Source organism: Tupaia chinensis, unplaced genomic scaffold (genome assembly GCF_000334495.1).
Source record: "Tupaia chinensis unplaced genomic scaffold, TupChi_1.0 Scaffold000097_1, whole genome shotgun sequence".
NCBI lineage: Eukaryota > Metazoa > Chordata > Mammalia > Scandentia > Tupaiidae > Tupaia > Tupaia belangeri.
In genome coordinates, this window is record NW_006159559.1 from 3,513,894 (window position 1) to 3,540,100 (window position 26,207).

The 26,207-nt window shown below is 38.4% G+C and overlaps 1 protein-coding gene and 1 pseudogene across 1 annotated transcript in view; one reads left to right on the forward strand and one right to left on the reverse strand.

Moving 5' to 3' along the window:
- The window catches only part of LOC102478809 (ribosome biogenesis protein NSA2 homolog), a 22,815-nt pseudogene extending 725 nt beyond the window's left edge, over nt 1-22,090 (reverse strand).
- Nucleotides 1-26,207, forward strand: part of BCKDHB (branched chain keto acid dehydrogenase E1 subunit beta) — a 225,551-nt gene that overhangs the window by 121,281 nt on the left and 78,063 nt on the right. The gene's annotated exons all lie outside the window — the stretch shown is intronic.

The window sequence follows — 26,207 nt, forward strand, 5'->3', positions numbered from 1 at the left end:
CAGGAATGCACTTGGCCTGCTGAAGGAACAGCAATACACCTTTCTGGTTGTAGCAGGGCAAACAGCGGCTGTAGGAGTTGACATCCTAGAAGCTAATCAGTGGCCAGATCAGTAGCAAAATGGGGGTGCTTGTTCTCACTGTCATTAATCAACATGATTTTGGAGGATCTATTTAATGACATAAGACTAGAAGATTAAAGGAGTTATTATAAATCTGGAAAAGAAAGAATAAAGTATTTGTATCTTAAGGGACATGATTATATGCTTATGAAACCCAGGAGATTTTAACCAAAGAATTAAGGATTAATAAAAGAATTGAGAAAGATTGGTATACAATGATTATTTAGAAAATCAGTATCATTTACCCACACTAGTGATAGAGGCCAAAATGGAAAATGAATAAAAGATCCTATTCATAATTGGATCAAACTATAATATTCTTCAGAATAAAATTTACAAGGAAGATAGTAGAAGACTAAAATCTTATGGAAGACCTTAAAACTGGACTGAAATATACCATATTCTTGGATGGCAAAGCAATAACATGTAAACACAATTTAATATAATCTCAATTTGAATCCCAAAGAAGTTTGTAGGATTTTTTAACTGCTTAAAAATATTCAAATTATATATACAGTAATAAGTGCCCCCAAATAGGCAAGAGAGAACTACAAAGAAGATTTTCTATTAGCTAAAATTAAAATTTATTCCAAGTCCATGTGAACAATCTATAGCTAGGAATTGATCAGAGATTAGCAATGTTTTTTTTTTTTTCTACAAAGAGGCAATTAGTAAATATTTCCAGTTTTGTGGGCCATGTGGTCTCTGCTTTGACTACTCACCTCTGTCCTTAGAGCACAAAAAAAGTCATAGACAATGTCTAAATCAGTGGGTGTGACTGGGTTAGCTTATCGACTGTGATTTTTCAGTTCAAGATGTTTATCTTAAAAGAAAATAGTGTTTAGAAGTTGAGACAATAGTATACAACATGGGCAATGTTTCAAATCACTTGGAAAAGATAGTTTAATAAATGGTATTAAGTTTATATTAACCTGAAAAAATAGCACTTAAATTCCTGTTTATTTATACACAAAATAGTCCCACTATATAAAAATTTAAATATAAATAATCTAAAGCATAAAATAATTGAAGAGGGCCAGCCAGGTGGTGTGTTGGCTAAGGCAGCTGGATTCCACATGGCTGACTGTGCAGTTCCAGTCCTGGTCCTGGCTATTTGAAAAACACCTGTATCCAAAATCTGAGAGGAGAATGGAAGAAAAGGGATTGTGGCTTGGTCATCTACCCTGTCCCAAAGGTTGCTCCCTGCTCCTCTGGTAAGAGTATACATGCCCATAGCAGAAAAGAAAAGAAAAGAAAAGAAAAGAAAAGAAAAGAAAAGAAAGGAATGTTTAAGAGACTATATAACTTAGGGCTGGGAAAAAAATTTTTTTAACAGAGAAAATATAGAAGCTATAAAAAAAAGCTAAAGATATTTGACTACATTAAGTTTTATTCATGAAAAGTTACTATAAACACAGAAAGAAAAATAGCATTCTGAAAATATGTTTGCAACGTACATAACAGAAAAAGGCTAGTATGCAAAATCTTCAGAGTTACCATATCATTGAACCAGTAAGAATGGGGCAAAGAGCACAGTCCCTGAAAGGAGAACCCAAATAAGGAATAATTACAGAGAAAGGTGCTTAGTGCGAATACACATTGTGTCTGCTGTGAAACGGGGTAATGGTAGTACCCAGCTGATATTGTTGCTGGAAGAATTCAATTAGAAAATACAATGAAGTATAGGGAAATCCTTAGCACATGGTATGTGTTTAACAAGCGTGAGTTTGTTAGCCTGTAGAAATAAAAGCACGGATAGTGAAGATTGCCATTAAAGGATATATAGTGCAGTTTTGTCCACCAATGGGAAAGTAATTGAATAAATGATTGTGTACTATTACTGTGGAACTTTATGAAGCTATTAAAAATAACTAGATTAGGAGCGGCAGTTTGGTTAAGACACTAGTCTCCCATATGACTGGCTGTGGTTTGAGTCCCAGACCTGGTGGCTTGAAAACTGCACTGGGAACAGGTGTGCTCACATCCAAAATCCTGAGAGGAGAATGGAGGAGAAGGGGTTGCAGTGTGACCAGCCATCCTCCCTGGGGCATGTTTTCTCACTGAATCTCTGTCTCTCTGGTGAGTGCATAAGCCCTATGGCAAAAATCTTAAAAAGAAAAACAAACAAAAAAATTAGTTTAAGCTGCATCCATAGGTTTGGCTATCCATGATGATTACTTAGAAGAAAAGCAAATTCTAGAATGAAAATGAAAGTCTGATTTTAGTTTTTCAGTGTGCCAAATTTTTTGGATATGCATATATATAATGTGGAAACATTTCATTTCTCCATCTAAAAATCACTATTTTGATGTAGAACAGTCTAGAAACAGACCATAGGTTCACTATCTTCTAACACACCTTTAAATATTTGGTCTCTCTTTTAAAACTGTCATTGTAACAAAACAGTCTAGCTTACAGTACAAGAATGCGTTCAGAGAATTAAAGTATAGAAGTATGTGCTGCAGACTCCCTGGCTTCTTAATGTCTCCTACTTGCTTTTCATAGCGACTCTGTTTTCTCCTTTGCTGTCTGATGGTTTCCTTGTCACTTTCCTGAGCTATCAAGTCGAAAGCACCGTATCTCTTTTTTTAACCTTCCTCTCCTTTTAAATTTTTGCTTCTAACTGGAACGTGAGAGCTGGAGTTGATGTTATATATAAACCGAGATCCTGTTGATCTGAAAGGGGAACACATTGGCAAGAGGAATGTGGGTGAGCTTTTAGAATAAGGGCTTTGGGCTAGAATATAGGCTTCTTTTTTTCTTCCAAAATTAGTTATACTGTGTATTACTGAGAGCTGTAGAGTAGTAAGAGTTGTTGTTATATGTAAACAATACCTGCCTTTTACTAACTTTATAAGTTAGAAAGATATTACAGTTTCAGGAAATTCTACAAATCACTCATTTGTTTCCTCAGTAAGAATATATTGTGGACCTGCTATGTGCAGGTCACCATGCTGGTCTCTAGAGACATAGTGGTAAGTATACCAAACTTTCCTGTCTTCGCAGAGATGCAGACTAGTGATTGAGTATTATTAATCAAGACAAATAAACAAAAAATGCAAAAGGAAATTTATAATGGGGATGAAACTAACTATTTTTAAGTTCACTAAAGGAATCCTTCAGGGTACTAAAAGTAAGCATTAATCAAGTTCAATCAAATCTTAATTTAATTGCAAAGCATTGATATTTTGTAGAATCTATGCAAGAAGAAAACAAATTACATACTATTTTTAGTACCCTGCATGGTATATCATAGTATGCATTCAGATACTGAAACTCTTGGTAAGAAATTAATAAATACCACTAGAATCATAACTGTTACTGCATTTTAAAAGCATGTTTTCCCATTGATAGTTATCACACCCAGATGGTTTATATCCTTGCACCCACCATGGGGATTTCACATAACTATGGTAACTGGCTAGTCCTATGAACTAGCTGTTTACATCAGTAGAACAGGTTTGGGTCACCTCTATCAGTTGGAGCAGCCTGCTCTAAGAACAGGAACAGCAAAGTAAGAGAATGAGGGGAACCCATCCTCTTTCTTTTCTGTTTGTTAAGTCAGAAATAGGTGTCAAAGAGATTATCATCTTTAAATTATCCAGTGAATAACAGCTAATGATCGACTACCTTTGAGAGGGAGTTTTCTTGTTCTGTGTTGAACACACAGTAATGGAATGCTGATATGACTCTCTACGTACGTAACATTGATGTAATGACAACGTACCACCCTGTGGTAACTGTATGAATGAAAATACCATCGTCTTTTACTTTGGTGATGAGGAGCCTGGACCAGTGCTGTCCAATAGAACTTTCTGTGATGCGAGTCATGATCTCCATGCTGTCCAATACAGTAGCCCCCAGCCACACGTGACTGCCGAGAACTTCAAAGTGGCTAGCGTGAGCGACGAACTGATCTTTATTTTAACATAAGTAAGTAGAGGGGACAGTCACTTAGCACAAGGTAGAAGTGTGACTTAGGAAACACCGAGGAGTTCTGTGTTAGTGGAGCACCATTAGTGACAATGAGTTGGGTCAGAGGTGAAGTCAGAGAGGCTTGAGTGGGGAATGTTAGTACTTAGCCTTTGCTGGGTGACCTGGGCTACTGTGGAGAAGCAGTGTACCTTTGCTTAATCTGGTTGCTGTGTTGGAATAGGCTGAATAAAGTCAGAGTGACCAGTAACAGAGGCTCTTTTGGTAACTCAGAAGAGAGATGATGGTGGCTTGGACTGATCAAGGTGTATGACAATAGGAGTGGTGAGAGAAGTGGTCAGGTTCTGAGTGCTTTCTGAATACAGAGTCAGTGGAATTTACTGACAGATTAGGGGTAGGGAGTGAGAAAGAGCATTCAAGGATATTTTTTGATCAGAGCCAGAGCTATCAGGAGAATGGAATTTCTACCGACTTAGGAGAAGACTGGAAAGAAGGTCAGCAGTTGAGTTGTGATTGTACTGTATTTTATTTGTCTCATATGAGTCTGAACTTTAGGAAGCAGGTCTGAGCTGGAAATACACATTTGAGAATCATCAGCAGATAGACAATACAATCCTTGAGGATGGATAGTATCTCTAAGGGAATGACTGCAGACAGATTGAGAATACAGGTCTCGAAAGCAACTTTGGGGTGCTCCAACATTTAGAGGTCAGGGAGAAGAGGATATCATTAGAGGAGATGGAGGAGTGATCAGTGAGATAGGATAACCAAGGTGCTGTGAAGTTCTGAAAGCCAAACAAAGAGCTCAGGGACAGGAGGAAGATGTGACCAGCTGTGTCAAGTAATGGCAGCCGGGTCTCTAAGGTGAATATTTAGAGTTGAGCAATTGGTTTGTCTGCCCTGAGCTCATTGGCAAACATAATGAGAAAAGTGGAATTAGGAGCAAAAACCTGGGGTGCGATGGAGAGAAAACAAGAGGAGTGGAATTAAAACTACGAAGACAGAAAATTGTCAAGAGGTGTTGTAAAAAGAAACAAAGGAGGATGGTGTTGAATGGTGGAGTAGAGCCAAGAGAGTGTCATTGTTTTCTTTACTTATATTAAATAGGTGAGAGAAATATAAGCATGATAGGAGTAGTCTAATTTGAGCATATTTTGAGTAATTTACTCACATGAATGTGTATTTTTCTAATTTATTTTAACTGCTAGTATTCCATCACTTCACATACTTCAGATACTATCCATTTCATCAATACTTCAAAATTCATTCATCCTTTCTCCTATTAATGGATATTTTCATTGTTGCAACTTTCTTTACTCCATATAATGTTCCAGGAAATATTTTTGTTCATGTTTCCTTATACATATACACATTTCTGTGGTAAACTATTAGCAGTGAAACTTTAGTCATACATGATCTGCATGTCTACATTTAGTAGATATTGTCGAATTATTCTACAGCATGGCTGTGCCATTTGTACTCGCTAGAAGTATGTGAGATGTCTTGTGCTCGATCTGACTGTGTGAAATCATACCCTACTGAGTTTAAATGCTGCCTTTCTGTAATTGCTAATGAGGTTGGACATCTCCTAAGTACATTGGCCATTCTGGTTCCTCTTCTGTAATTTTCTTCTCCCTTTTCTATCGAGGGAAATAAAAATTTCTTATTGACTTGTGGAGTTATTTACATTATCTGGATAAGACACCTTTGTGAGTTATATTTATTACAAATATTCTTCTTAATTCTGTGGCTTGCATTTTCACTCTTTTAATGGATTTTTTTTAATGTACAGAGGTTTTAAATTTTGTGATCAAGTTATCTATATTTTCATTTATTTTTTGTGCTTATTCTGCCTCACATCCTTCCTTATCACAAGATTAAAAAGATATACTTTTATTTCTTTTTTTTAAATTTAAAATGAACTTTATTTCAAAATATCGGAAGACATTTACAGATGTGTGTTTTGTCTTTGTACTATCTGTACATGCAGGAAGTTTCTTCAAGGCTATGAGACTGGGATTGTTTCATGTTTCTGTTTCTCAGACCCGAGACTCAAATGACCTGCAGTGAACTTCTGCCACATGCTGTCCCTTAGATTGCTTCCCGAGGTACTATTTAAGTCAACCCGAGGTTCAAAGTGTGACTGTAATATTGCAACTCTAAAAAATAAAGCCGTGTACGACTCTTCGAATAACTCACCAAAATAAGTACCCTTTCAAATGTGAGCCGGATCAGTGGTGATTCTTCACAGTGCATGTCTGTCAAGAGTACAGGAGTGTTAACAGCGTTCTAGGGTAATGTCTGTCATGCCCACCTCTGCTTACAGGCCTTCCAAAGACGAAGACAGGTTAAGCGTATCACATTGCACACCTGCTCACGTCAGCATGGATACGGCCACATGCTTACCCTCAGGACCCAGGGCTTGGTATTTTATCACCTTACGTTCAGACTATTCTAATGTAAGACCAGCGTCCCTCAATATTGCGAGCCTCAGCTTGGCTTATTGCTTATGTTATAAAGCACCCGCAAACACCAAGTGGAACAGGCTGACATTTTGAAATTATACTTGATCTAAGCTTGATCTACCATCAACAACTTTATATACTTTTATATTTCTTTGCACAGTTTTAAAGTTTTACCTTTCAAACGTGGGTCTTTAATCACATTTGATATTTGTAGTGTGACATAAGGTAGGAGCCCTATTTTATTTATGCCCCTACACTGTTTATTGAATTTGTTGAATAGTCTACCCTTTTCCAAGGATTTGTGATGTGTCTTTTGAGAGTATCTACCTTCATGTGTGCATGGATTTGTTTATGGGCTCTTTATTGTGTTTCTTTTCATCTTTTTCAGGTCTTTTGCAGCACCTCATATCTTAACAATATAGCTTTAAAATAAACAGTAAAGATATTTGGTGGGACAAGTCTTCCTGATATACTCTTCACAGTTGGTTTTTATTATTTATTTATCTATTTACTTAGAGGGTTTTCTGTTGTTGTTGTAGGGCATGTGTGCTCACCAGAGAGACAGAGAGAGATAGACAGAAAGAGAGAAATCATCCGCTATTGAGGATGGCCATACCACAATCCCTTCTCCATTCTCTTATTGGGATTTTGGGTGCATGTGCACATGTATGTGATTTTGTAGCCACCGGGTCTGGAACTTGAACCGTGGTTGGCCATGTGGGAGTCCAACAATGTAACAATTATGTCATCTGCTGGTCCCAGTTTTTAGTTTTTAATTTTGATATTTTGGTTCTTTTATACAGGAATTTGAAGATGAACTTATCAGGTCACACACACACACACACACACACACACACACACACACACACCCCTGTTGAAATTTTGATGGGAATTGCATTTAATTTAAACATAGTTTGAAGAATATGAGATTTTATAAATACTGATTCCTCCTTTTTATGAACATCGTCTCTCTCCATTTATTCAAATCTTCCTGTTGTTCTTCAATAATCTTTTATCTATACTCACGAGCTTCTTGTCCATATTTGACTAGTTTATTCTCAGATATTTTAGAGATTTAGTTGCTGTGATGAATAGAACTGCCCCCCTATTATACTTTCTTTTTATATTTCTGGCTCAGGGGAGATTATTTATCACTGACTGCTGAGGTGTCTGGAGGCCGATGGGATTAGTAATGGAAAGGGCAATTTGGCAGAGGTTTCTAAAACAGAGTCCCTGTGAGGGACTGAAGCAGGCAGCCTCCGCGAGAATGGAAACATGAGAATGGGAACAAGAGCCTATGTCAAAGTTGTCTGGTGCAGTCCCCTTAACTTGATGCTGAGGGACAAGAAAGGCTTGGGAAAATGGTAATAAGTGATTGACAATCCTGTTAAGTAAGATTGGGTGCATAAGAAGTGCCAAAGAGGGATGGTGGAACATTTATTTGAGGACTGCATTCCTGTCAACTTTGGTCCAAAGAATAGAATCTATGTGGATTAGCTCAGGGAAAGTCCTGACAGCATTGTGGCTAAACATGGCAAAACTGCGAAAGTCCACCAGCAGGCACTTGCAGCACAGAAGGTCTCAGGGCACTTTATCAGACTGGTTTTGATCACTAGGTTCTCCATTTTCCACTGACCAGCTTCTTGATCCTTTTTGTTTCTTTAACTCTAACTATACATTTAATTGTAGCACCTATTACCACTAGGCAATTTTCCTACAGAATTCTAAATTCTAAGATGTGAATATACTTGGTCCAGTTGTCTTCTTCTTTTTTTTTTTTTTTTTATTAAGGTTTTTGCCACAGGGCTTATGAGCCACCAGAGAGAGACAGAAAGAGAGAAAGTGAGAAATTACTCTCCAGGGGGATGGCCATGCTAATGTCCCTTCTCCTCCATTCTCCTCCTGGGGTTTTTGGCACACAAACTTGGCTGTTATTCAAGCCGCCATGTTTGGGACTGGAACCATGGTTGGCCATGTGGGAGTCCAGCGCCTCAACCACCACACCTGTTGCTGGCCCCTACACATCTTATTTTAGGGCTCACTTTGTGGTGCAGTTGTAACATGCTGCTCACATGATGTTGGGTTCACATGAAAGGTTGCGGTCTACCTGTGCATGCGGGTGCACGTACCATGACGCTTACTGCCTGGGAAGGCTGGGAATGGGCGGGGCGGGTGGGGGATATTGTGGAGCAGGTCTCTGTTGAGGGTGCTTGTCTCTGTCACTCTCATGAAAATAGTTTTTAAAATAGTCTTTAATATGTTTCAGTATAACTAGGGACTTAGAATTATGAATGCTATGTTTTTGTTTGGCTTGGCTATTTCAATAAATAGTGTATACAGGCAAAAAGTAAAGTAGCTCACTTATCTTTTTTTTTTTTTTTTTTTGGTAAGTTGCCAATAAGTTGCCACAAGCTCTAGTTATAAGCATAGTATCTGAGAGAAAATACACTATTTCCTGATGCCTAGTCTATTAATCGAAGTCTATAAAATACTAGCAAAAGCTATTGGGTCTTTATGGTGAGAGATTATTATTGGAAAACATGTGTTGAGCATGTAAATGTAGAGAAGGCTGAGATGTTTGATGACAGACAGAAGTGAAGGGCCAGAGAAGCTTGAGAAAGAACCTTATAATATTGAGATTTGTGTGTGTGTGTGTGTGTGTGTGTGTGTGTGTGTAGGTGCATACCTTAGATCATAAAATAGCCGGACCAGAGATGTATGTCATATTAGATGTAGTAATTAGGCAATGAACAGTCTCAAACACATTAGAAAATTAAGTTTTCATTTGAGGTCAAATCGCATAGCAATTCTGAAAGGGGTTGCTCATAAATCAAATTTTGAAGGGGTCTAACATAATTATTTTAAAAAATAGTTCAGTTATATCACTGTTGAAGGAACAGGATTGTTTTTGTTCTGAGGGAAAAATGGGCAACAGGCGTTTTGTCTGTGTGGTTTATACTTTACGTGTGTATGTATCTACTACAATAGTAACAGATAATGACTTTTAACAGCTCGTGGAAAGAATTAGTTTCTTCTCTACCAAAAAACTAGCTTTGTGGAAGCTGACAAAAGTCGTTATATTATAATGATTTTAACGATATCTTGGAACAAGTGAAGGAGTGTGGCAGTAGAATAAAGATGTCTCTAACACAACAGACAAATTATTTAAACAAAAGATACAGTGTTTCTTTAATTGGAATCTTATGGAGGATTGCTTTTAAATGTGCTGACCAAAAGCAGTATCTGGAAGAAAGGAACTTTGAATTTCTGAATCCTAGTTTTTTCCAGCTTGGGTCCAATTCAATTTAACCAACGTTTACTGAGCATCATCCCTGAAGCCAGATGGCCTGAGTTTGAGTCTTAGTTCCACTCTTCTACTTCCTGCAGGTCGGGTTCCGTTTTTGTAAAATGGAGGTGGCAATAGTTCTGTTCTCTATGATTACTTTGAGGCTGAGCTGAGAAAGTTTTCTGGAATAAAATTCAAGGCAACTTTTTTGTAGGAAAAGGAAAAAAAAAGATAAAACCAGAGGATAGGTCACATTCATTTGTAGCTTTTTTGACCTTTTATCCTTGCTGGGTCTAACAATGCATCTGATTGGCTTTTAGACACTTGGCATAAATATGATGGAGAACATTTTAAGTCTTGATACTGTTTTCATTTGTACTGTTGGTTATAGCGTCTAGTTGAAACTAATGGAATTAGAATAATTAGTATAGCAAACGACTGCTCCATAGTATAGTGCTCAATACTGTTGAACAAAGACTCAGCTTTTGAGTTGAGTCAGAAGAATGCCATGAAGAATGAGCAGCACTTTTGTGTTATAATCCTTTTCTTATCAGTTCTAATGAATTAAGCAGAAGAGAGTTACCTGATTAAAATTAAAGAGAGAAAGGAAGACATTCTTAGATCAACATGTAGAAATCATGTTTTAGGATAATCTCATTTAGGCTAATCTGATCCTTTAACCTGTGAAAGTAGTACATTTAAGAAACATAAAGCATATACATTTGTGGAAGCGCAGAAATGTGACTTTCTTAACGCAGGTGAAACATGGGGAAGAGGACGCTATCCATCCAATCCATGGTCTCTTGACCCTCCCTGAGTTCTTCCTGCTTGGGCTGTGGCCTTTGTCTTCTCATCATCCCTTGTTGCTATGTCAACAGCTGGAACATCTTACGTTTTTTTGTTTGTTTGTTTTTTATTTTTGAAAAAATAAGATGAAACCATGATGAGTCCTTGCCGGTCCATTGGCTGGCCCCAGAGTTCTCTATGCTTAGTATCCCTAACCCTAACCCTATTTAACCCTTAACCCCTGGTGCCTCAACAAGAGCCCTGCCTATCCTCCCGGGTTAGGGGGGTATGAGAATGTGTTTGCCTTTCATTTACATCTCACTGGAACCAGGGATGAGAGGGAAATGCAAAGCATCTGCCCTGGCATTCTTCTTCATGGCTGTTTTGTGCCTTTTGTCCCACACGAGCTTATAGGGCTTGTCTAAATAGTTCTCCCAGAGGGTTTCAGAAGGTGGACCCAGGTGCTACTGTTTGTTGATACCCAGCTTAGTCTACAGGAGTTTTCTACCATCTTACTTCATCTTCTACCTATCCCCTTGCCGACACAAACTTGTGCACACACTCCCTCACCCACAGGCCCAACCACAGACATACCTTCAGGGACCCAGATGATGTGTGAACTCTGGTATTTAAATGCTGGTCTTTACCTCTTTCTACCAGCCAATCAAACCTTTGTCTCTTTGCCTTGAGCCAGAGAACATGCTCTAATATTTTATGCTATTACCATACTCTCTGAGTGACTTCATGTACACTCTCAATTCTATGATGTCCTAAGCCTGTTGCTTTGGGACTGTCAACACAAAACCGTTTTTCTCTTGAACATTTACAATAGAGAATGTGGGTTTCAAGACAATTGCTTCTGCTGATCTCATTTTGTAAATTCTATTGGGAAAGTCAGAACTGAATAATAATGTCTTTGTTCTTGGCTGTGTCTGTCTGTCCCCCCCAAACTGAAGCTGCCTCAGCTTTACTGAATAGAATCATAAGATCAGAACAACAAATCATACTTCTAAAAATACTGTCCAGCTTTGGTGGTGCAGTGGTAACAGAATGTTCCCTGTTGCTGAAGCCACTTGGGAGGGCCCCAGGCTCACATATGGTGGTCTCCCTGTGTATAGGTGTGTGTGTGCCTGTGACCCTGGCTCCTGAAGCTTGGGGTGGATTGTAGCATGAGACCCTATTGATGGTCCTGTCTCCTCTTCCCGGCCTGGAAAAAATGACTAAATAAACTAAAAAATTGCCTACCTCAGGTCATTGAAACCAGATTACAAATATGAGAATGAAAGCTGAAAGATTTTGAAAAAATGTTTTTGAAGTTCTGTCCTGTTAAATCTTATTGCCTAGACCTGAGTTGTTAGGTCACACAAAAGGAGTACTTAGTCAGTTGCTTCCCCTAACACTGTGCTAATGAGTCAGGGTGATTTCCATGCATATTTTAAATCAGAGTTGTAAGTTTTTCAAAGATATGGAAGAGGTGAGCTAATGTTAAATACAGAGAGGAAACTGTTGGTCTCAATTTAAACTCTGATTCCTCTGATTCACATAGATGTCCTTACAATTTATTTAAACCTTGGAGAATCTTACTCTAGAACAGACACAGTGACTCACCGATGGCAATAACGCATATTGTCTGTACTTTGGGAGGCTATGGAAAGGTGTCAGCAGCCGACCAAATTCTATTATCACAGACATTAAATGAATAGAAATGGTTCTTGATATGACCCCTGTTCAGCTCCTGAAATAGCAGCTCCTCTGGTAATCACCGGTATGAATTGCTGCTGATGGCTGTGTTAGTGGAAATCTGTGGGGTAATGAGGACACTTAAACATTGGTGGTGTTGATGTGGTCGGGATGCTTCCTGCTGCTCACCGTTCAGAATGATCCATAGCTGTGCTATGTGGCTATGAAAAACTTAATGTCTTGTTCGTGGGAGCTCCAAGTATCATTGCCAGTGAGTGTAATACCTGCCTTGCTTCAGAGTTTTTCAAAAAGTACGATAAGACAATACATGTGAACCCTTCAAATTTCAACTCTATGCAAGTGGGAGGTGGTGCTAATTATTCATTTCTACTGACTTTCCTACTGCACTCTATTTCCACCTGAGCAAATTCTTCTCTGAGGTTATATAGCACATTAGGGAGGAGCTACGTTGGCTTTTCTGTTCCAGAGTAGTTAAAAAATACATTTATGTTTGCAGTTATCCTGACTCCCGTATAGGAAGCAGCTTACTCATCCTGGATAATATTACTCAGTAATTTTATTTTATATATGCTTATAAAATTATTTATATATGTCTATATACATATATGATATTTATATTACATATCATGTAATATACAATATTATATTATGTACACATGTTTATATACATGTATTTAATATATTATAGTATATAAATATTTATATGAATATAAATTAAGATATTTAATAACATTAAATTTAATAATATTTAATATTTATATATGTTTGTATATTTATGTAATATTTATATATGTTTATATATAAATGTATATATAATATTATGTATATATGTCTATATATAGTACATTAATATTATTATTATGAGTAATATTATTTATATAAGTTTATATACATTAAATTTATCTGTTCCTAAATAATCTACTGTATATAAAAGCACAGATAGCTGCAAGTTTCAAACCAAATCTTGTTTTTGTCTGTGTATATATCCTATATAATTGAAAGGGGGTAACCAAGAGATGCTGTTCTTGAAGTAGTCAGATAGTTCCTGGTAATGACTCAGCCATTTGAAAAGAATGGTTGTTAGTTCTTTATGTGTCAAACATTTCAAGGCAGACCATCCAAAAGAGTTATCTGATATACTCTTGGGGATAAAGTCAGAGGGTGAGGTTCCAGTGAAGCCAACCTAAATCTCCTACTAGTAATTTGAATGTAAAAAGTTTATTAAGTGTAAGTGCTACTGCTTAATTTTTAGAAAAGATTCATTTATTATATTGATGACAGAGAACAGGAGTGCATAAATGAGAGTGAGAGTTAGAAAGGCCGGGAGGGAACAAGGAACACTCATGCTGTGATCCCCTCCCCAGTCCTCCAGGTCATCAGGATCGTGGGCGTGCACATGAGCCCAGGGTATTTCCAGGCTGACCCATGGATTCAAACTCACAGCCAGCCATATGGCTTTCAGCATTGCAGTTTAGTTTAATATGGACGATGCTACCAGGCTGGGCTGCTTAATATTTAAAAGTCACATTCTTTAGTTTATAAAGAAAAAGAATGTTAAGAATGTGACATAATCAGTTACCTGCCATAGAAGCTAAATTAACATATAGACTGAGAATCTTCTCTTAGAATTAGTTATTAAAATTTAAAACTCATTTATAGAAAAAAAAAAGAGTCATTTATAAGGTAAACTGAGGGACTGTTGCAAGTGCCTGCCTGTATGTGTGACTTTGAAATGATCTTATTGATTTGCGATGTGCATCCTGTGAGGGTAGGGGTCTTGTCCATTTTGTTCAGTTTCCCTTCTGCCTGTTGCACGTTTCCTCCATGTTACGGTACTCAGTGATGCAAGGGGGCTGGGTAAGCAAGCTCAGAAATTTAGTATCTTGTTCTTTCGCTCTGCTGCTTCTCTGGCCACTGTCGCTCTTCCCTACCTCATAGCCTAATATTCTTATTTTCATGCCAGACAGCGTGTGTGTGCATATGAAGGGGATAGGGAAGCAACCCACTGCGGCCTCGTTATCCCACTCTCAGTTTTCCTCCCATTCTCCATCCCATCAGCACTCTGATGTTTTTTAGGCTGATGGGGCGAGCACTTGAACCCTAGTTGGCCACATGTGATGCAGCATTTTTTACACAGCGTCTAACCACTGTACTATGAAGCTGATCCCCAGCCTCGTATTTTTGACACTCTGGTTGCAAATGCCTAAAGCCTCACAGTTTAAACCATGATAATACTACTTCTCACTGATGAATCAATTCCAGCGTTTACTCCTAACTCTCAAAAACTGTGATACAGCATATTTTATATGCCTCGTTGAAAAGTGGCTGCCGAATTCCAGCCTCAGTTTTGGTCTTATTCTGTTCAGTGGAGGAAGAAAAAGAATTCTAGCATTTGCAGTATGTTCAGTCTGCACTCTTGGGCCCACCTTATTGAATCCTGCCCACAGCCCTCGATTAATAGACATGAGAGTAAAAAGGGAGACGGGAGAGAATACCTGTTTTGTGTTGTTTCATCCTGAAGACCATGAGAGTGGTGTCTGAAGGGTTGAGGTAAGTGAAGGGGCCTATTCTGTGTACTACTGTTAATACTTGATTGGAATGACAGGCCACTTTGGAAACTGAAACCATATTTTATCATTTAAGGCAGAATTGTATCATTTAAGGCAGAAGGTGACGGTAGTATGTTGAGTATACGTATCTCCACCCCATGAGAATCCACATGGTGTACTGAGTAGTGCATGCCTATCTCAGCTTAATTACCGGCTCCCTGTGTGTAGTTGGACAAGTCACTTTTTTCCTCTGGTCCTGGCTCCTCATCTGTAATGGCTGCTCAGGGTCCTGAAGATTTAACGTGATAACTGCATAAAGGGCGCAGTAGTTGCAGCAGCAGCTATTATGGCTAAATGGTGAATGCGTGGATTGTTTATTTGCTCAGGAATTATGAGGTGGTTATTTAAGAATTACCCTTGTGGTGGTTCAGGAAGGTTAGCATTCTTGTTTGTCTTCACTACTTCAAAGTAGGCAGTATCCTTTGTTAAGTTATTTTACTTTGGAGACCCTGGATTCCTTGTATTCAAAACTATTGGAATCAATAATTTTATAGGCGTAGAAATTGTATTTTATTTTGCTACTTAAAAATGTAAGTATCTTTCTGTTAAAAACATCATTTAAGTAATACGAGTTCTGACTTATCTGCTAGGTCTAAATAGCCATGGGAATGTGAAAATTTTCACAAATTATTCTATGATTTTTCAGGTACGTACATGCAAATAAAACAAATTGCATAATTAATATTCTGAAATGTAAATGTTAAAGAGTCTTGTTTAAGTTGGAAACGAGTGTAAACTTAAAATGTCTCCAGAACAGTCTGTCACAGGGATATGTGAAAAGGATAAAATTTTATTAAGATATTATTTTTAACCGAATGCTCTGCATTTCTAAGCTATCTGTTCCTGAAGGAGTATGAACCATGTGTCTTTCCTGTATTCAGAATTTCCTCCTCCTGTCATATGTTTATTGTATAAACCAAGAAAATTATGTACAATTAAGAGACAATAACTGTTATTCCAGGCATACATTTTCAAATATCACTCTTTGTTCTAGTGGAAAACTACTTTTCGTGCCAGAAAGACCAGCTTTTTCTATGAAATATTTGTTTGTTTATTGTGTTTACAGCAACCACATCAACAGACAGTTGCTTCTCTCATACATAACTTTTATTTTAAATAGTGATAGGGAGTTAAATTATTAAGCCCCAAATATAGTACATAAAAATACTTTCAACCTAACCTGTGTACAAATTTTTGATTTTGTTATTAACTTACTGAATTCTGCTGCTACTGAATAAAAATCAGTGGGGACTTTGTCATGTAAATATTTGAAAACTAATATAGGTGTCAGTAGGTAGTGGTGGTTAAGGTACTACACTCCCACATGGCTGACTGCAGTTCAAGTCCCAGGTGTGGCAGCTTGCTTTCTCACTTTCCTCTCTTGTCTCTCTCTGGTCAGTGCATGTGCCCTATAGCAAATTAAAATAATAATAAATATAATAAATAAAATGAAATAATTCTTAAAAATTAAAAATAGTATAGAAAATATGAATAAACACAGAACAAAAACTGTCATGCTACAATAATAGCTGACATTATAGAATGCTTATTGTAGGCAGTGTAGTAAGAGCTTTATATGCTTGAATTCATGTAAGCATCCTGGCCTTACTACTAGGTAGGTATTATTATTATTCCATCCTTTTATAGACAAAGAAATAGGCTTGTTCAGGTTAAGTAACTTGCCCATGTTCACACAACTAGTGAGCAGAAGAATTGGTGGAATCTAAGCCACCCAATTCGAAGCCCAATTTGCATTTTTAAATGACTAAAATTTCCTTCATAAAGCTTTGAACTCATTTTTGTCTATTGCAAATGATGTGGCAAATTGTGTGGTTTCTGGAGAAATTCAAGCCCAAACAATAATATTGCTGAGATCAATCAGATTATTTTTGTTGTTAGCATTTGATGATTAAGATTATGTCATGAACCGCACATCATTTTAAAGGAATTAGAAGAAAGTACCTCAATTCTCTACTCACTGGCATCTCAGCTGTGAAACCACATTTTGACAAGGTTATTGATCATAAGTTACTTGACTAATTATCTGAACTTAACTTTCTGAAGTTAATAGAAAGTCAAAAATGTTTTAAATTATGTTGAAAAGCATCAAACGAACTAAATCCAGGGTACAGCTATGTATTCTGGGTGTAAAGATGTTTACTTATCTTTGAAAATATAGTATTTATTACAATATTTAAAATAACTTAATCTTATTTATTTTATTTTTTTTTTGGTCCTCTCAGGACTTAGGGCACACACGCACACATGCTTCTGGCTGAGCATCTCCAGCAGCACGATGAGCTGCAGCCCGTCGCTCAAGTCGGTCTGCAGGTTCCCAGTGCACTTGTTCATGCACTTGAGGTGCTCATTACACCCGGGGTTTAAGCCTCCGGCTCTGGGACTCGAACCACAGTCGACTCTGTGGGAATCCAGTGACATAACCATCACACCACCTGCTGGTCTCTCGTTGTTTTCTTATGCATGTCATACTGCATTTTTTCCTCCCTCTTATAAAAGGAGACAGAGAGAAAGAGGGAGGGAGAGACAGAGAGGCGAGGGAGAGAGAGAGCATGCACACACTATTTTTTCACAGAATCTTCCTGCCTCAGCTTCCAGGTAGCTGAGATTACAGATGTACACTACTGCACCCAGTCTATTTTAGATTGTTCTGGGAATTGAACCTGGGCCTCCCATGTGGCTCAAACCTCACACAGAAGCACTCCTCTGCTTGTCGTGCCACCTGTTTACACGACTGCAGCTGGGCCTGTCATGAACTTTCAGTCAGATTTGGGAGTGGAGTGTGGGGTGTTTGAACATTTCCCTTTCAAATTCTGTATTATGAAGTACGATTGTAAAGTATGATGAGTGATCTAATTGTTTATAAACTAATTTTAAAAAATAATTCCAAAAATGTGTTAAGCAAAACTTTATTTTTAGAATGATGGTATTTTCAAGTAAATATTTTGAGGAGTAATGTTTATTGCTTATTTAAGAATGAATCTGGTGTGGCATGGTGGTTGAGGTGGCTGGATCCCATGTGGTCAACTGTGTGGACCAAGTCCTGGACGCTGCTTGAGAAACATACAGGGCGTATATGCATGTATGGCCAAAATCCCAAAAGAAGACATGGAGAAGGGACTGTGGTGTGACCATCCCCCATGAGGGGATGCTTTCTTAGTTTACTTTCATTTTCTCTCTGTCTCTCTTCAGTGAGCACATGTGCCCTCTAGCAAATTAAAAAAGAAAAAAGCTGATTACAGTGTCACTACATGTTTTACATTTATTTTTTCTATATACTTCAAAAAATACAATCAACAATCTTCTAGATTATGAACTTGTTGAAGTCAGAGCCCAAGTCTCTTTTTAAAAAAAGAATGATTTGATTTAATTATTATTTTCAAATTTGCCATAGGGCATGCGTACTCACCAGAGAGAGACAGAGATCGAGACAGAGAGAGAAAGCAAGCCACCAGATCCAGAACTTGAACCCTGGTCAGCCATGTGGAGATCCAGCTCCTTAGCCACCATGCCGCCAGCTGGCCCCCAGGTCCAAGTCTCGTTTGTATGGATTTTGTATCTTACTGTTTTTTGCCCAACAGTATGTTGTACCTCTTTACATGATAATGTGGAAAGAGAGAGGTGCCACCACTGACATTTTTGTGATGACTACTCTGCACTGTTTGCTGTTACATTTCTTGAAAATCTGTTAAAAGTGCCTATCCTTCCACAGGCTTCCAAAAAGGAATCTCTCATGAAAGTGTTTTCCTATCTCATAGTCAAAAATATCCTCTATTTTTCTGTATTTAATATCATTTTGGTATTAAGTTCTCCAATACTATTTTTATTTAAAAAAAAGGATCAAAATCAGATCACTACAATATATCAACAAGAAACATGCTATTTCTGTTCAGCACACAACACGGAGAAAGTAAGTGTAGAGACAAATTATCAGTTTTCTATATTATAGGACCATAAAAATAGAAGGCAATTACCATTGCTTTACAGCATATAGAGATGTAAGCTATGGATTTGTCTTCACGTGGCTAGAGAAAAATGGAAATTTAGGTTCCCAAATTGGAACTGTGTTATGTAGTTTCCTATGGAATATATCTTAGCCTCCTTTGTCTGAGCGTAAAGAACACGCCTAATATACCTTAATATTGCTTATTCCTATTAAAGAAAATGTGAAGGGTGTAAAAGTGCCAAATATGTTATCCTAGTAACTGAAGTTGTTTATGGACAACAGAGAAAACAGTAAGCCAGCAACAGAAACGTGACTGCGGGTTTCTGGTAGCATGACGCTGCCATTAGGGGAGGGAGCTGTGTCCCCCTACTTTTTGCCTTTGTGAACTTCCCCCAAAGGCTGGAAGTTCAATAATATTCTTGCATTGAATTAAGAAACCATTTATTTTTCTTTAGAACAACAGACTGGTATCAAATAAGTTTAAGTCATAAAACTAAAGTTAATAACGAATGATTCAGGAGGAAGTTATCTGACTTCTTCCCCAATGTCACATTTATATACACTTGTATAAATACGAGGATACATACCTGTACATATATATGAAGTTGTTTGATTTAAATCCCCCTCGTAACCAATGTATGTTACATGTTTTCATACTTTGTCTTTTTATTTGGATGGAAGATAGTCTTACAGTAATATTTCCTTGGCTCATTGAACAACACCTATCTCTGCTGGTGATACTTGGTAACTCCTTACTTTAGACTTCAGACCTAAATCCTAAGTTAAATATACTGGAGTTGACATCTTCTGTTAGCTTAGACAGGAAGTATAATTGTTAATAATATTTAGCCATAATAAATGTAGTTGTTTCATAATACACATCTTTAAAAAAAAAATGTAGCAGCATAGTTCAAAACAGAGACTTCTAACGAGATAATTACTAGGTAGCCAGAAAGCATGTTTTCAAATTTGCATTCTTTGGTGGATGGTTTAACTCTAAAATCTAGGAGTTTCCTGATTTTTTTTTTTTCCCTTTAAAATTTCCTGTAGGATGCCTGCACTTGCTGGAGAGAGACTAAGAAAGCAAGTGAGAAAGCACCTCCCCTCCATTGCCCCTGTGGGAAATGATTGTCCTTTCTCCTTTGTTTCTCGTTCCTTTTGGGATTTTGGACCCACACGCACACACACTTGGCATGTTTCTTAAGCTGCTGGGTTTGGGACTTCAGCTGCTCTGTTAGCCATATGGGATCTAGCTGCCTTAGCCACCAGGCCATGGACTGTCCCCCTGACCCAAGTTTATTGTTTCTATAATTGTTTACAGATATGAATACATTGGCCCACAATAGTTGTTGTTGTTTTTTTAATCTTATTTATTTATTTATTTATAAAAAATTTGGTATAGGGCACATGCATTAGCTGAACAGAGACCCAGAGAGAGGGAGGGGAAGTGAGAAATCACCCACCAGGAGGAATGGCCAGGCTACAGTTCCCTTGTCCTCCATTCTTCTGTTGGGGTTTTAGGCATGCACATACATGCACCAAGCATGTTTTCCAAGCTGCCAGGTCCAGTTCTGGAATCGCACAGTTGGACACATGGGATCCAGCCACCTTAACTACCAAGCTACCAGCTGGCCATATTTATATGGGTCTATTACACAAAGGTAAAAGGTCATGATGTTTAGCCCTTCAATCAATGAATTTCAGTAGCTGCTGTGTACTGAGGATCTTTGGCATAGTAGTGAAAAAAACAAATTTCTCTGTTGTAGAGCTTCTAGTCTTGTATTGAGTTGATCATATTATTTTTGGCTTAATCCTACTTTCTCCTATCTTTAACGTCTCTTTGTGTCTTTTTTATTTTTTTTTTTGGAGAGGTTTTTGCCATAGGGTGCGTGCGCTCGCCAGACGGACAGAGAGACAGAAAGTGAGGGGTGATGGCCATGCCGCAATCTCTTCTCCTCTCTGGATCTTGGGCATGCACACACACGCACCCGGCATGAGTTTTAAGTCACCGGGGCTGGGACGTGAACCGCGGTTGACTACATGGGAGTCCAGCGACAAAGCCATTATGCTAACTGCTGGTCCCAATGTCTTTTTGTCTCCACAAACACGCACACACACACACACACACACACACATAAATATATAAATACAATACTAAAATACTATATACTGTGTGTGTACATGTGTGTGTATATTGTAGTAATATATCTTGTGTGGAATAAAACACGTACATTTTTATGAAAAAATTATGCTAGGACTTATAAATCAGGAAACTAATTCCTTTTTTTTTTTTTTGTAAAGCCAGGCCACTTTAATGTTTTTGTACAATTTAATAAATAATCTTTTGATGACTGCAGACATGTAAGACTGGCTATATTCAGAAACATCAGTCATGATGGTTTTCCAGATGGTGTATCATCTTCAAAATTACAAGGAGTTATTTGCATGCAACTGCTATCAAATCATTTATGCATCCATCATTTTTACGATTGTTGGTAACCTGGGCATATTTCCCCCAAATAACCTTGCCTCCTTGTGTCACAAGGCCCAACTCGCTCACATTCACCTCAATGACAGTACCTTTGGTGATAACACCCAAAGTTGTATATAGTGGGGATGAGGGATTCTTCTTTACACCGAGTATTGGCAGGCAAAAGGTGGCTTTCAGTTCAGGATGTATTACATGGGCCTTCTTGCAACGTAAGCCCATTGGCCTAATGAATCTTTCATATTTAGGCGGTTTGCTAGTAAAGCCATCTCCAATAAAGCAGGCTTTTGTAACCATCCCCTCCTGTGCCTTCTTTCTCTTTCCTGTTCAAATAACTTTTAATACTTATGTTTCTCCCTGAGGTTGTACTTTGCGTAGAAGGACTTCCCATTTTCCCACTTTCTCTTTCCGTTTTTGTTTAATCATATTGGAAAGTACTTTAGTTCGAGACTGTCCTTCTCTGTTCAGCAGATAGGCAGGTCCTGCTCCTTGTGGAGTCTTTTCATCATTCCTCTGTTTGATGTTCCTCTTTTCACGCATCTTGATAGTCTTTTTCATTTGTATTTTCTCAGCATGGCGCTGTTAATGATAGAGCTGAGCCTTCAGACCAGTCATCTTTTTTGCCTTCTTTGAACGTTCATGAGCCTCCCGACTTTCCTTCTTTCTCTTTTTTGCATGGTTATCCAAATGGTATCCATAGCATTTACGATGTAATTCAATGCATTTGTTTTGTGGCATGGTGACGGCTGCAGAGTCGCTGGGAGCAGCCTCCTGGATGCAAAGAAGTTGTGAACTTTCGGGTCTCAGAGACCACCAAGTGGACCCGACGCAGTCTGGAATGGGAAAGCAGGGAACTAATGCTTTATGTATAAGAATAATATATACGTTAAGAATTTTAATTCCGCTTTTAAATATTCCCTATTATGTACCCTAGTTTTCCACTTAATGTTCTAGCTCTGTAACATGTCTGTCTTCAATGTTATTTTTTTAACATATTTTCTTGTTTGAAACAAAACAAAACACTAGCTGATGAGGAATTAATTCAGCCTAGAAGTCTAGAGGCATTCAAAGATCAGTGACAGGTTCTGTTTTCACAGCATCAGGTCAACTTTTCATACTGTAGGTGCCTAGGGAGAAAAGGTCACTAAGTTGAGCTAAGGATTTGCAGGGACTTGATGGGACTTTAGCACTTGTTTAATCCATAGAAAACCAGTAGACTGATTGCTTGCAAGGCATGGCAGTGGGTTAAGACACTCCTTCATTGTTTAGAAGGTACCAGCAAACGTCTTCAACAAAACTTTGTCTCCTTCCTTAAAAGTCAACCTCCTAAACATCTTCTCATCAAAAGTTTGTGTTCTGTTAGAGAAAATGTTTTGAAGCGACAAGCAAAGAGTCTGAGGCATCAGGTATAAAAGTAGGTGTTGGGGGGCAGCTTAAGGGACAGGCATTCTACTTGGTTCTGAGCCTCATCTCAGCCCCTAGAGAGTGAGGGCCTGCCTTTTCCCAGCTGAAGATTCCTGATTTGGGAGTTATCTTCAGAGCACTGATTCAAATGAGGAGAATAGGCAGTGCAAGGTAGTATATATATTTATTCCGTGATGTATTATTGGTGAGTTAGTAGAAAAAGCAACAGTTTAGCAGCCCTCACGCATTCTGTCACTGAAGCTCAAGCTAACACATGAAGACAGAAATCATATTCTTTACCTTCATGCTTAACTCTTTGAGTCGTGATTCCTTCCCATGCTCCTTCCGAGTCCTTTCTCCCAAGCTGTAGTTAGTGTGGATATCTTTACGCCTGTCACAACAGTTTGTGTTACATTTACATTGCTATACGATATCTTAAAGTCAGGGGTGGTAGCATATGGTTAAGGTAGGGAGGGGTGAAAAATAGTCAGTATTGCACACACCGAGATCTTTAAACTTTATTAGATCAGATCCTATCCATGTTCTTGGCAACTTTCTCATAATCACTTGAGCATAAAGAACATGCTTAATATACTTTGTACATAAAAGCCCAGTAATTAACCCAGTATGAATAGGTCTGCTGTTACCTTATTTTGACTCTTCTTCCAGGACTGAGGACTTGAGGGGGTGATATAAATTACTAGCATTGATGTGAATTTTATTGCTTTGTTTTTATGTGTACCTTGAAATTTATTTATTTATTTATTTTTTGGAGAGGTTTTTTGCTATAGGGCGTGTGTGCTCGCCAGAAAGACAAAGAGTGACAGAGAGACAGAAAGTGAGAAATCCCCCCCCGGGGGATGGCCAAGCCGCAATCCCTTTTCCATTTTCCTCTCAGGATCTTGGGCATGCATGCACACACGCCGGTGTGAGTTTAAGCCACCGAGACTGGGACTCGAACCACAGTCGGTTACATGGGAATCCAGTGACATAGCCATGACGCTAACTGCTGGTCCCGAAATTTATTTTTTTGTTGGTTGTATTAGAGCTGTGTGTGTATGGAGTTTATATTAATTTTTTCTAGGTTTTTGCCCTAGAGTATGTACATTCACCAGAGAGGAACAGAGACAGAGAAAGAGAGAAATCACTCCCCAGAAAGGATGGCCATGCTGCAGTCCTTTCCCCTTCATTCTCTTCTTGGAATTTTGAGCACACAGGCACATGCACCTGGAATTATTTTCAAGCTGCTAGGTCCGGACGTCGAACCTCAGTTAGCCATGTGAGAGTTCAACACCTTAGCCACCACACCACCTGCTGTTCCCATCTGGAATTTATGATTTTATGCCTATTTAAATATCATTAGAATAATTTATTTGTATGAATTCGTTTTGAGAATTTTTTTTCTCTAACAGAAGTCAGAAGTTCACCTGAACATTATTCAAGTTGAGAAACATTGGGAGTACAGTTTGTGAAATACTGGTTTGGGAGATGGATCCTGGGAAAACAAACTCTCCCATCTCTGCTGACTCTCTTCTTGTAGGGCCCCAGCAGGCCTGCCATTGTTGTCCTGCACTAAATGGTGATTTGCAACCTGTAGGTGTAAGTTATACTAGTAATATTTATTGAGTACTTAGACTCTAGTAGAGTCCAAAGGTTATCTTAGAAATCCCTCAATTCAAGTGAGATTCAGATTTGATTAGGCATAACAATTTTTATTTGACTTTCAAAGTATCAGTTGCTTGTATTTGCCAGGACTGTCTTTCCTTTTAAGATATTTAAGTTTAGGATATGATAATTTGGTAGTGATGATGATCATGATGGTAACAGTGGTGGTAGCTACCACTTAGTGAGTGTCTTTTAGGTGCCAGCCATGGCACATCTTTTATTTTTTATTTATTTATTTTTTTAATTCTTTTTAAATTTAAAAAATTTTTTTTTCTGGAGAAGTTTTTTTTTGCTATAGGGCACGTGATCTCGCCAGACAGACAGAGAGAGAAAGAGAGACAGAAAGCGAGAAATCACCCCCCAGGGGGGATGGTCACGCCGCAATCCCTTCTCCTCCATTCTCCTCTTGGGATCTTGGGCACGCATGCACATGTGCCCGGCGTGAGTTTTAAGCCACCAGGTCCAGGATGTGAACCGCAGTTGACCACGTGGGAGTCCAGCGACCTAGCCATTACGCTAACTGCTGGTCCCTATGTCACATCTTTTAAACAGTAGTTTTCACAGCAACCTTGAAATACAATAGATACTTTATCCTCATTTTACAGATGAAACTCTAGGCTCAAAGAAGTTAAGCTGAAGTAAGATTTACTTTTTAAATTCCAATCTTTTTGCACTCCTGCCCTCCAAGCCTCTGTGCGTGCAATTCATTGTGTTTCTCTATTTCAAAATCAATACATATTTCTTAAAAGATGGGACTGTTTGCCAGAGACTATTTTAGAAATTGAACTTCTCTTTAGCGCTTGTGGAGAGTCACATGCACCAAAATGGCTGAAATGACTTTCACACGATGACCTCCGGACTTCCCTGTTCCGGGAGTAAACAATCCACACCTAGGCTCCCCAACCTAGCTAACATTCACAAGCAGCTTCTCAATCAGGTCCCCGACAGCAACCACCCCTAAGCTCCACCCCCTGGTTAACGCCCCTGACAAAACAATCAATTACTGGTCCAAAATATATCCTTCATTTACATATTGGACAACCAATTATCATCCTGCTGTGTATATAAGTGTTCTCTGGCCCTCAATAAATGAGTGACTGTATACCATTCAGAGCTGTGACACTGTGTCGCTCCCGTGTTGTGAGGCTGCGCCGGTTCCAGACCTCCGCTCTCTCAGGTAGCCTGTTCAGTTGTCCCGTGGGCCGGGACAAGCGCTAAAAGTGATTATTTCAAAGTAGATATCGGTTCTCTGATTGTGTTTTCTGTTTGATTTCTTACCTCATAGTTTTTTAAAATAGTGCTGAAACAGTTCAGTATTAAAGATAGTATAGATATGGTTGCTTATTAATATTACTAACCTCACCATTTAATTTTATTCAAAGAACTGATCTTCAATATTTTCCAGACTGGATACTGGATTCTTGAAGGCTGGAGCTTATTAAGAGTTTGATTTATGTCTCGGATGTCTTCCCGAGCTCCCTGTCTGCCACCCTACTGCCTTGCTTAGTGATGGGGGAACTTGCTGCTCCAGGCCAGCTACAATATTATGGTTTCAGCATCAGTCACGCAGGACCAGCCGTGTTCCGATGTCAGAATTATGGTTGGCTGTCCCGGTGTAAAGTGATATGCTCTGGCATCGTGAAGCTGTAGGACCAGGGAGCAGTAACGTTGAGGTTGTGTTATGATTCCACCCTCATGGAGGTTTCCTGGTTACATCTGAAACTGTGATTTAAAATATGTGAACCTCAAATAGCATCAATAAAAAGTGGGGGGAAAGAGATGTATT